At 45.0% G+C, this 12824-nt stretch overlaps 1 protein-coding gene across 11 annotated transcripts in view; it reads left to right on the top strand.

Moving 5' to 3' along the window:
- Nucleotides 1–12824, top strand: part of LOC106580145 (multiple C2 and transmembrane domain-containing protein 1-like) — a 228087-nt gene that overhangs the window by 110240 nt on the left and 105023 nt on the right. The gene's annotated exons all lie outside the window — the stretch shown is intronic.

The following is a 12824-nucleotide window of genomic DNA, read 5'->3' as shown; positions in this document are numbered from 1 at the left end:
CTCTCTCTCTCTCTCTCTCTCTCTCTCTGTGTGTGTGAAGCACTAATTCACATGAAACAAAGAAGGTGGTGGCTTTCTTCTAGTACTCTTTCCCTGTCCTCTGTTTCTCTCTGTGAACGAATATGTTTCTCTCTTACACTTCTCTCTCTTTCTCTCACGTTCCCATTTCGCTCTTATCTCCCCCTCTGTGAACGATTGATCTCACTTCAAACACTCCACCCCCCCCTCTCTCTCTCTCTCTCTCTCTCTCTCTCTCTCTCTTCTCTTTGAGGGCTCTCTTCAGTTTTCAAGGTATGAGAAGAGAGGTAAGGGAGAATAGGAGTTAGTGAGAACAAATGTCAAATGTCAAATGTCACACATTCTCAAACTCGCAATTGATGTTTTACTTTATTGGATGGTTATGACTAATTGTTTCTCTATTTTGTAACAGACACCTTTATTACGAATGTACAATTCCAATGAATGAAATCACATTTTGTGTAGACTCAAAGTAAGAGTTCAGCTACACTTAACTGAATGTTTTTCTCAGGGAAGGTGAGACCGATCCTTGAGTGACACCCCAGCCTCCGCTCTCTCCCCAGCCTGCCTCTGTCTCTGTGCTGGAGGAGACAGCTCTGTGATTGTCTCTATGCTAGCCAGCCTTGTTTCAGCCTTGTTTCTGTGCTGCTAGTGGACAGAATTGGTCTCATTAGTAAGTGCTATGACAAGGGCTATGGCAGGCCTGCTTAGTCTTTCTCTCACTGTCTCTTGCTCTCAGTCTCTCACTCTCTCTCACGCCCCCCCACCCATTTCCCTCAGAACAGCCTACATTTTTTGGGGCATGGACTCTACAAGGTGTTGAAAGCGTTCCACAGGGATGCTGGCCCATGTTGACGCCAATGTTTCCCACAGTTGTGTCAAGTTGGCTGGATGTCCTTTGGGTGGTGGACCATTCTTTATTAAACATGGGAAAATCATGAGCGTGAAAAACCCAGCAGCGTTGCAGTTCTTGAGAGTCAAACCACAATCCATGTCTGAATTGTCTCAAGGCTTAAAAAGTATTATTTAATCTGTCTCCTCCCCTTCATCTACACTAATTGGAGTGGATTTAACAAGTGACATCAATAAGGGATCATAGCTTTCAGCTGGATTCACCTAGTCAGTTGTGTCATGGAAAGAGTGGGTGTTCCTAATGTTTTGAACACTCCCTGTGATTGCAGCCAGAGTCTAATGGGATGACTGTTAATGCAATGCTCATGATGTGTGCCAGCGGAATGCAACCGAATGCACAGAGATGTGTATGTCTGTGTGGCAAACAGACACAGTACTTAGTTGTTGTATTTCTTACAGATTCTCCAAGTCTTTTTCAGTTTTTATAGGATGGGGTTATCCTCTCCCCTAAAGCCATAAAGGGATACTGTAGTAAAAATAAATAACCATTTCTTTTTTATGATCGTGCTCATACTGAATCGATAGAGGCGAAACCCTAGGTGCTCTCTTACAACGTATCAACGACAGTCTTTCGAAGAGAAGTAGCACATTTCTGTCCTCAGAGGTGCTCCTCCCTGGGTGTCTGGCAGGCTTCAGCCCAAGCCCGGATCTATCTCAGTCCAGGCATGAATCATCAGTGTGTGTGCGTGTATGCGTGTGTGTCGTGTGTGTGTGTGTGTGTGTGTGTGTGTGTGTGTGTCGTGCCAGCGAGCAAGCATTGGTCTCAGAAACCAATGGGACCCCCTGACAAGAGGAGAGGGATATACAGTAGGAGGCCATCATTCTCCCTGATCCTCCCTTTCCTCCCCACATAGACTTCAGGCCTTTGTCATCTGTTAGACTTGTCATAGAGGAGAAAAATATATACACTAATCCAGAGATGACAAGGAATCCTGTGCTGCTGCATGGCACTGCCCAGCTTACTGCGGACTGAGACGTAAGGCTGTACGTCTCACTAATTTTCATTAGCAACAGCCTGGCCTGCTTGGAAACAGCAGTAGAGCATCCTCCTAGCTTATGTTTCTCTCTTTCCTTACTGTGTAAAGTCATCCAGCCATTTGTATGGGTTTATGGGCTTTGTTTGCGTGTTTGTGCAACTGGGCATGCATGTGTCCTAGTGTACGTACGCGTGTCTGTCTGTGTATGTTCATAGATCTCCACTCCTTGACAATTGACCAGCAACCTCTCTTTGTCACGTAACTCATCGATAATACGTCATTCTCCTAGGCCTAATGCACTCACCCATGTCCAAATTGTCACCGATTGTGAGCCTTTAATGACAACCTCTGGTGAGGCACTACATGGCTGTGACCGGGTAAGGCCCCAGAGCCTGTTCTCTCCCAGGGGATTGGGTTGGTTGTCACTGGGTGATGGGTGATAGCGGGGGAAAAAGGTGTCACACACTTGTCGAGAGCCAGCTTGGTGGGGGGGGTGACGGGGAGTGTCAGTGGGCCTTGTCACGGTCTGCTAACCAGCTTCACCTCAGATGAAAGACAAGGCTACAGTGGCAGGAGTCTATACCTGCAGTGGTACAGCAGACTAGATCACCATCTCTCTGTCTGTCTGCTTGAGTGTGTTCTACAGAGATGCTAGATGAAGTTAGGAAAAGGGGAAAGGTCCACCTTGTTTTTTTGGGTTGGACACAACTGATGCATAGACCGGACAAGTAATGGGAGTGGGGCGTCAGAATTCTTGCTGTCGAAACGTTTTGATTAAACCATTTGAGTTAGTGTGTTTTTCCTGTTATACTATTTCTGTTGTGAAGGCTTGGTTTCTGGATGCAGTCAGGGTGTGTGGGGATTTGTGTCAGAGGCTTGGGTTCAGGTGGCATGTGATTGGAGAGGCTGTATTCCCTGGATATACTGGAGGTTTATATGCAGGGTCAGGCTTACATTCTGGTTATGTGTGTGTGTGTGTGTGTGTGTGTGTGTGTGTGTGTGTGTGTGTGTGTGTGTGTGTGTGTGTGTGTGTGTGTGTGTGTGTGTGTGTGTGTGTATACAGTACGTGCCTGCGTGTGTATGTGGGTGCCTCCGTGTTGTGCATGTGTGTGTGTGTGTCTGTATGTATGCACCTGCATATATTTAGTTGTTGTGTGTCTGTCCTGGGGAGAGGAACTTGCTGGGGAAATCCACCACTCAGGGACAGTTGAGAGAGGAGATGCTCTAAGTGCTCTGATAAAAATACAGAACCCTCCACACAGCCTTTTTATTTGTATTAGAATGTAGATTTTTGGGGGGGTCAACGATGATGTTTTTAGGTGATTTTGATGTGTGTCTGGGGTTACTGTCTGGCTGTAAGATCCCAATGCAGCCAAGTTTCAGCCTCCTGGCAGGTTTTTGGCTAAAATGTCCTAGTACTTGGTTAAGTGCATGATGCCGTTGACCTTAACAAGGGCCCCAGGACCAGTGGAAGCAAAATAGCCCCATAACATCAGAGATCTCCTTCCATACTTTTCTGCATATGCATTGTTCTTTCGAAGGCCAAACCCAGCGCTGGTGTGCGTGTCCAAAGACCTCTATTTTCGTGTCATATGAGCATATCAACAGTTTCGACCCAAGTGCGAGTACCATTCTTTGAGTCTACATGGCTGTATAATGGGAAGGAGACAAAGTTCAACAACTCTCTCACGATGCATGTTTACTGGACTTCACTGTCTGGCCATAGCATGAGCTCGCTAAATATATCCAGCTGTGTTATTGCTCTGTTGCATATTTCTTCAAATGTCCTTCCATTTCATCACCTTGCAATATTATCACCTTGATAGATGATTTGGTTACTGTATTTGTTCAACATCATTACATCATGTCATGTTTCTAACCCAGGCAGAATATTTTTATTTAACCTTCTTTAACTTGGCAAGTCAGTTAAGAACAAATTCTTATTTAAAACGACAGCCAAGGAACAATGGGTTAACTGCCTTGTTCAGGGGCAGAACGACAGATTTTTACCTTGTCAGCTCTGGGATTCGATCCACCAACCTTTCGGTTACCGGCCCAACGCTCTAACCACTAGGCTACCTGCCACCCCTAAAAATATGCAGGAGCTAGCACACAAATAAATGATACTTCTCTGCAATTGTGTGGATTTTTTGCTACTTCATCGATGGGGACTGTTAACCACACAGGTCTCTATTATTTGCGTTTTCCCTCTACCCTGCCAATATCCTCATCCCTCTATCCCTCCATTGCCCAATCTCTCCATCCCTGAGGCTGATAATTAAGGAGGTGATTTGTGAGGTGGAGAACAGGTGGGAAAAAGACGGTGTGGTCAGTATCTCTACTCGTGAGGGTGTGTCTGAGTGAGGACACTTCAGACCATCCATGGAAATGTCCGCCCACAGTCGTCAGTGAAAAGTCTGTTGAGCGAAGAGATATGTCATTCTGTGCTGTTGAGCATGTCCGAATGAGCCTAGAGTACTGTATAATGTGGTGCGAAGTGACATTACCACTCCTCACACTGACTCCATGCCAGGGCTCTGTTCCATCACGGCTTTGGGTGTCAAGAGCAGGTGACAAAACATCTGCTCGAGGATTTTACTATTCTCATCACACCGCTAAGTCACACCAAATGACTGAAATTCGTCTTATTATCTTGACAAATTGACGGACATGTTATTACACTGTGTATTTTCTTTACTGCGCAGGGGCCTGAGTCATTGCCCATATTACGAGAGAGAGGACTCAGAGGGTGGTAATGAGAAGTATTTCGTCTACTCTGTCGTTATCATAGTGCTGATTGAATAGTGATTACTGCTCAGACAGTGTTCTGGCCGTGGCTAAGCCCTCCTCACTGCGTTAGAAAGCCGATTGACCAGGATAGAATGTGTTAGATGGAGCTGGTTGAACTTGTCCTCTTAGATACATGTTTGAGCTAAGTGTATGACGAAGGGGGAGACAGAGCTTAAGGATCGGTTCTACTCTGTATATTATTTGGAGGTGAGAAATGGTGTACAGGTGGCGCATGAAGTGATAACATGACTCTTGTGTCAGGATGTTGCAGAATTGAAAGCACAGCCAATAGTGCCCGTGCGCTTGAGGGCCGTAAGAGCACTACAGGGTAATCCACACAGACAACTTCAAACCACTCTTCACTACTACACCAATGGTCCCCTCACTTCAGATGTCCATCACTTTAATAGCATCTCAGTGCTGCGGTAACCAGCTTATCAGATCTTATGAAATATGTTACTAAGGCAATTGTAACAATAGCGCTACCATTTTGTGGGTATGCAGTAACAGAAAACGGAGGAACATCTTTGGCTAGCATTAAATACTTTCACTGAGGGATATGTTTGTGTGGGTTGGAGCACAGATGTATGTATGGATCTGGGTTGGCGTAATGATAATGAAGTGTATATTTATTTATAGACTGGGTAGTTCGAACCCTGAATGCTGATTGGCTGACAGCCGTGGTATATCAGACCGTGCACCACGGGTATGACAAAACATGTATTTTTACTGCTCTAGTTACGTTGGTAACCAGTTTATAATAGCAATAAGACACCTCGGGGGTTTGTGGTATATGGCCAATATACCACGGCTAAGGCCAATATACCACGGCTATCCAGGCACTCTGCGTTGCGTCGTGCTTAAAGAAGAGCCTTTAGCCATGGTATATTGGCCATACACCACACCCCCTCATGCGTTATTGCTTTATATATATAGGCTACTATATATATGCACATATACATATACATACATATATATATATATATATATAAAGCAATAAGGCACGAGGGGGTGTGGTATATGGCCAATATACCATGGCTAAAGGCTCTTCTTTAAGCACGACGCAACGCAGAGTGCCTGGATACAGCCCTTAGCCGTGGTATGTATATATATATATATATATATATATATATATATATGTGTGTGTGTGTGTGTGTGTGTGTGTGTGTGTGTGTGTGTGTTAATGGGGTTTTCTCATGATAGAGTTCCCCTGTGGAGCGCCCAATCCATACATTCCTCTATATGGCACAGTGAAGAGAGATTGCGGGCAGGAAAATGGGAGACACCGCACAGCCTCGACTCAGACATAAATCTAGCCTGGAGAGCGTAGGGCTGCCACTGCCGTTTGTTCTGGAGTGATGGGTTTTAAGACTCTGCCATTGACCAGATCTCCACTTCTTCCTTATAGCTAATGAAATGCCTCAGTGAGCTGCTGGCCCCTGCTTTCACTAAGGTCCTCATAAATGACACAACCCTGACAGGTAATCTGACAGCCAGACCATGGCATGACTGCCTGGGCCTCAAAGCAGGAGAGGAGTATTGGAAACGGTTTGGTACCATTTCTTTTGTGATTTATATGACGTTTCTTTGTGAGGTTTTGTGATTTATCACACTGAACTCTCCTATTGACCTCTCTCAGACCAGAAAATATCACAAAAGTAAAAATGATCGATAAATAAACCTGCTAAGCTAGATCTCAATCGCGCTGTGTATTGGGTGGACGGGCTTGGTGGCCGGGCCTGCGTGCTCACATGGGTGGGTGAGTGCATGTCTGTGTCTTAACGGGCTTTTGAGTAGCCTACCTCTTCCCAACCCAACCTCACTGTATGCCAATCTTTATTATTTTGGGATCTGACGACATCATCAGTCTCTATGTGGAATTGTAATTATCTGGTTATGACTTCTCATTAAATTATTCACGGTCTTGTCGGCTCGTTGGCTTGTCTTGATTAACAGTGCCGTTCATTACAAATATCGAATACCGTTCACCAATTTAATATCCAGATAATACCAAATGTGTCATAATGTAATTCTAATAAAAACCACTGTTGCATTCAGTCATTACAAGTTCCCTCTTGAACTTAGAGAAAATAGAGAACAGCCTCATCCAAAGCCTCATCCCCCTCAGGTCTTCTGCGCACGAAGCCCATGCCAGGTCTACTGTATGTCACTGAGCCAGAGCAATGGCGTCATCCCTCCTCCTGACATAGCTCAAGACCTGCTCCTTGTCATGACTGGATCCCTGTTCCCTCTCCTGGCGCTAGCCTTGGTGGCCATGGAGGGAGGGAGAAATAGTGTGTGTGTGTGTGTGTGTGTGTGTCCTTTGTCCAGACTCTTGTGGTCAAGCCTGAGTTAAAATCAGAACATGACGGAGGTCATAGAATCAGTTCATAAGGCCTCATAAGGCACATGGTGCTACCATGCTGATCACAGATATATAAGTATGGTTTCCCTATGATGCTCAGAGGCCGTTGTTTTAATGTATTATTTGCTAAATGGCATATATATATTTTGATAACAAGAGGGTGGAACCGTGAAAGGAGAAAGGCAGTGTAGAGCAGAAGGCTTGAGTTGAAACGCTGAGAGGTAGAGAGCAAGATTTCACTAGAGTTGTAAACACATAGGGTCGCAAAGCTACCGGTAATTTACCAAATGTAATTAACAGGTAATCTATGATAACTTTGGTAATTTATACTTGAATAACTTTTAAAGAATCTATTCAAATATATTCATTTTTTATATGTGTCCATATTGTCCATGCAAAGAGTCTGTGTGGCCATTTGATTAATTGGCTTGGGGGTAGAAGCTGTCAATGAGCCTTTTGGTCCTAGACTTGGCGTTCCGGTACCACGTGCCGTCTGGTAGTAGAGAGAACAGTCTATGACTTGGGTGACTGGAGTCTTTGACAGTTTTTGGGGCCTTCCTCTGACACCGCCTAGTATAAAGGTGATCAGGCCTACCGCTCATTAACAGCTTCTACCCCCATGGCAGGAAGCTTGGCCCCAGTGATGTACTGGACCGTATGCCCTACCCTCTGTAGCGTCTTACGGTCAGATGCTGAGCAGTTGCCATACCAGGCGGTGATGCAACCGGTCAGGATGCTCTCGATGGTGCAGCTGTATAACTTTTTGAGGATCTGGGGACTTATGCCAAATCTTTTCAGTCTCCTGTGGGGGATAATATGTTGTCGTGCCCTATTCACAACTGTCTTGGTGTGTTTGGACCATGATAGTTTGTTGGTGATGTGGACACCAAGGAACTTGAAACTCTCGACCTGCCTCACTTCAGCCTCGTCGATGTTAATGGGGGCCTGTTTGGACCTCCTTTTCCTATAGTCCACGATCAGCTCCTTTGTCTTCCTCACATTGAGGGAGAGGTTGTTGTCCTGGCACCACACTGCCAGGTCTCTGACCTCCTCCCTATAGGCTGTTTCATCGTTGTTGTGTCGTCAGCAAACTTAATGATGGTGTTGGAGTCGTGCTTGGCCACGCTGTCGTGGGTGAACAGGGAGTACAGGAGGGGACTGAGCACGCACCCCGACGGGGCCCCAGTGTTGAGGATCAGCGTGGCGGATGTGTTGTTACCTAGCCTTACCACCTGGGGGCGGCCCGTCAGGAAGTCCAGGATACAGTTGCAGAGGGAAGTGTTTAGTCCCAGGGTCCTTAGCTTAGTGATGAGCTTCGTGGGCACTTTGGTGTTGAACCATGACATAGACTGACCAGGTAAATCCAGGTGAAAGCTATGATCCCGTATTGATGTCACTTCAAACAGTGTAGATGAAGCGGAGGAGACAGGTTAAAGAAGGATTTTTAAGTCTACTGACAATTGAGACATGTATTGTGTATGTGTGCATCCAGAGGGTGAATGGGCAAGACCAAATATTTAAGTGCCTTTGAACGGGGCAAGGTAGTAGGTGCCAGGCGCACCGGTTTGTGTCAAGAACTGCAGCGCTGCTGGGTTTTTCACTCTCAACAGTTTCCCGTGTGTATCAAGAATGGCCCACCACCCCAAAGGACATCCAGCCAACTTGACACAACTGTGGGATGCATTGGTGTCAACATGGACCAGTATCCCTATGAAACGCTTTTGACACCTTGTAGAATCCATGCCCCGATGAATTGGGGCTGTTATGAGAGCCAAAGGGGCGAGGGGTGCAATAGGAAGGTGTTCCTAATGTTGTGTACACTCAGTGCACATACATACATTCATACATACGGGGCGGCAGGTAGCCTAGTGGTTAGAGCGTTGGACCAGTAACTGAAAGGTTGCGAGATCGCATCCCCTAGCTGACAAGGTAAAAATCTGTTGCCCTGCCCTTGAACAAGGCAGTTAACCCACTGTTCCTAGGCTGTCATTGAAAATAAGAATTTGTTCTTAACTGACGTGCCTAGTTAAATAATGGTAAAAAATATATATATATAGTGGTCCTGGTTGGTATTTTCTCCTGTTTGTCTTGTGGGTTCAGCATACAATTCACATGATATGAACAGCAGAAAACCATGCTGTCATATTTGTTTCAGCTGAAAATAGGTTGATGGTATATCCAAATGATCCAGTTATGACATACACACCTTCAGTCTTCTGGGCTGGCAGACACTACTGTTGAGTCAGGAGAGTGGTGGCAGTATGGGGCCCACTCCCTCCAACTGACCTGACTCTGTTTGGAGGGACCTCAGCCAGTGATGTCACACATGTGTTGTTATCAGTTACCACTGCACTCATCTTATGTGGGTGATGCACATTTTCTCTCAGGTGTAGGACCGTAGAAGGTCCGAGGTGATGTCCTCATGCTATGATACTTCATGAGGTCAATTTACTCTAAGTAAAAAGCGGATTGATGCAATTTTAATGTCTGGCAAGGGAGCCTGCCTACCTGGCATGTTTTATTCCCTCTGTCGACGGCTTGAAGTTGATGAGAGCAGAGACGAGTGTGTATTGGATTGCCTTTTCAGCTGCCTGTCAAGTTAGTTGAGGTAGCTGGAATCCAATACAGTTTAATTGGCCACATAAATAAGCCTCAGCTTCAGAAACACATGGAGCTTGGAGCTCTGCTCGTCTCATAGTCAACTTGATTCATCTCCTCCATACACTCGTGATTTTTACTTGGTTTGAGAGGTTTGGACTGCAATAAATGTAGACCCTGCGCGTGTATGCGTCCGTGCATCCATGCGTCCCTGCGTGTAAAAGACATTCTATGTGGGCACTATGAGTGATGATGACGTACTGAGCAGAGCTGACTGAGGAAGTTGGGCCTCTGCCAGCTTTTTCATTCCCATGCTCCATAGTGCCTGTTCCCCTGACCACCAGTCCACCTGTGTGTGAGATATAACACACACACACCACCCACCTATGACCAGCCACTTCCAGCACCATTCTAGGCAGGCACCTTCATTTCATGCTCTTCAGCCTGTTGGATGGACAGCGTTAACATACATATTTATGGCGTCATAAAGCTGGCCGTGGTGGTGTGTTGAGAGCAGCAGCGTCTCGGGGGATATTATCGACCCAGCAGGGAGAAAGGGAAGGAATGGAGCGTGTCCAGAGAATAGATACATCCGATAGCGGATATCTCGGCTTATTGCCTGATCCATATGAGATCCTGAGCATCTGATGTAGAACTGAATTAGGGTTGGACCTGTTCTGGCTTCACGAATACTTTGTTTTATTTCTAGCCATTATGTGATTTCCCTGGTAACTGTAAGGGAGGAGTAGAATAACTCAGGTGTGTAAGTGCATGCCGTCAATTGTTATTTCTTTCTAACGGCACACCAAAAAATGAGGGGGAAAATAGTCTGTTTTCAGGACTTACCAAGTCATTACACTGAATATTCCACTGGTAATTGAAGTGTGTGTGGTACCTTCCAAATAACCCTCAATGGTTTCAACACCTACTATCTTTCACATGTATTTTCTGTTGACACCCATTACTAACTAGTAACTACTACACCCTTCACAGTATGGTAGCTATTCACTATGCTCTTCCTGTTTCCAGCCATGCCTCAGCCCTGATCCTGCTCTTGTCCTGCAGAGATATGCGAGTGCATCCCAAATGGCACTCAATTGCCTACACAGTGCACTACTTTTGACCAGAGCACTCTGGTCAAAGGTAGTGCACTATGTAGGGAGTAGGATGCCATTTGGGATGCGCCTGTGAAGGGCATCGGGGGGGTAGTGAAGTGCACATCTCATCCCGGCAGGCCTTACTGCACATCTCGTCACAGAGCCATAAGCTGCTGGGCTGGCAGCACAGAATCGTGTCACTGTTATGTCAGCGTTTTCACTCAGCCCCCCCCAGCCCCCCCCAGCATACAGCACGTGATGATATAATGAGCTGTATGCCACTAGAATGCAAGTACAAAAAAGCTCTTGATGGCTGAGTTGTCCAACAGACTGCATGTTGGACACAATGAAGCCTATGAATGGGACTATATTATGAATGAGATAATGTGTGGCAGGTTACATTTACATAATTTAGCCAACGCTCTTATTCAGAGCAACTTACAGTAGTGAATGCATATATTTCATACATTTTTTTCATTTTTGTTATTTTGTACTGGTCCCCCGTGGGAATTGAACCCACAACTCTGGTGTTGCAAACACTATGCTCTACCAACTGAGCCACACGGGACATGTTGACGTTCATTGTCTTGAATCTTACCCTGGAGGCAGAATTTTGCAATTTCCACTAGATGGGTCAGCTGCAAAGTCAAAATTGGCTTTATTATAAAAATGTATGATAACAAAATATGTAAAAATGTATGATAACAAAAATAAGCTTTTTTGGTCTTAATTTAAGGTTACGGTTAGTGTGGGTAAGGTTGTGATTAGGGTTAGGTTTCAAATCCGATTTGATGATTTGTGCCAGCTGGTGACCACTCTGCAGAGCTGCCTCCAGATCAAGATTAATGATGAAAAACATGAACCTGCTAATGTATGCGGGATTTGAGAGGAGTAATATGGAAATTGAAGTGATGGACAAGAAGGAGATCTATGATGTTAATGAGTTGTTAGATTGCCTTTGCCGTCGCTGGCCATTGTTTTTGCTCCAAATGTAGGTCTGTATCAAGTGTCTCAGAGTAGGAGTGCTGATCTAGGATCAGGTCCCCTCTGTCCATGTAGTCTTATTCATTGTGATCAAAAAGGCAGGGGAGTTTGTCAGACACTTGTGAAAATGTGTGTGTCACGTCCTGACCAGTAAAAGGGGTTGTTTGTTATTGTAGTTTGGTCAGGGCGTGGCAGGGGGTGTTTGTTTAGTGTGTTTCGGGGTTTTTGGTTTATGTTTTCTATTTCAATGTGGTTTTTCTAGTTTTTCTATTTCTATGTTAGTTTTGTCAATGACCTCCAATCAGAGGCAGCTGTTTGTTGTTATCTCTGATTGGAGGCCATATTTAGTTGTGTGTGTTTTCACTTGTGTTTGTGGGTGGTTGTTTCCTGTTTAGTCTGCACCTTACGGGACTGTTTTCGTCGTTTGTTTCGTGTAAGTGTTTTGTTTTTTCCTTCAATAAAAGAAGATGATAAATATACCCGCTGCATTTTGGTCTACCTACAACGACGATTGTTAGTGTGGGTGTAGTGTTTGTGGATTGCGTAGTTAGTTGTTCTAATTTAACTCTGAGAGGGGATTGGTAATAGGGCTGTTTGTATTGATACTAATGGCACAGTAATGTTCCTGATCCTGAATCAGCAATCCTACTCTGAGACTCATGACACATACTAGGCCTGGGCAGTAGACCATACATACCGTATACCGGGGTATTTGTAAAAAGCCATGGGAGGGTTTTTCAATACCGTCAATACTATTTATTGGAAGTTTTTCAATACATTTGAATAGTTGTAGCTACTTTTTACCTGCAGTCAGCTTGTGCAATACGTTAAGAGATGAAGCAGATTGCGTTCTTCATTTCATCTGTCACATTATGAAGCTTGCCGTAATTCCTCAGAAGAATTGAGCCAGTCACGTTAGTTTGTAAACAGCACAACGGGATAAATTGGGAGCTGGTGAGTCCATAGAGTTCAATATCTATCAGTGAGTCTATGTTGTGTGGTGTACACGAGATGATGAAGTTCCATTTTGCAATTCACTACTAAATGTTTGCCATCAGATATCTTATAATGGCTTTCTGCCAG

The sequence above is a fragment of the Salmo salar genome, chromosome ssa20, assembly GCF_905237065.1.
Source record: "Salmo salar chromosome ssa20, Ssal_v3.1, whole genome shotgun sequence".
Classification (NCBI taxonomy): Eukaryota; Metazoa; Chordata; class Actinopteri; order Salmoniformes; family Salmonidae; genus Salmo; species Salmo salar.
This window is presented reverse-complemented; position numbering and strand designations above follow the sequence as displayed.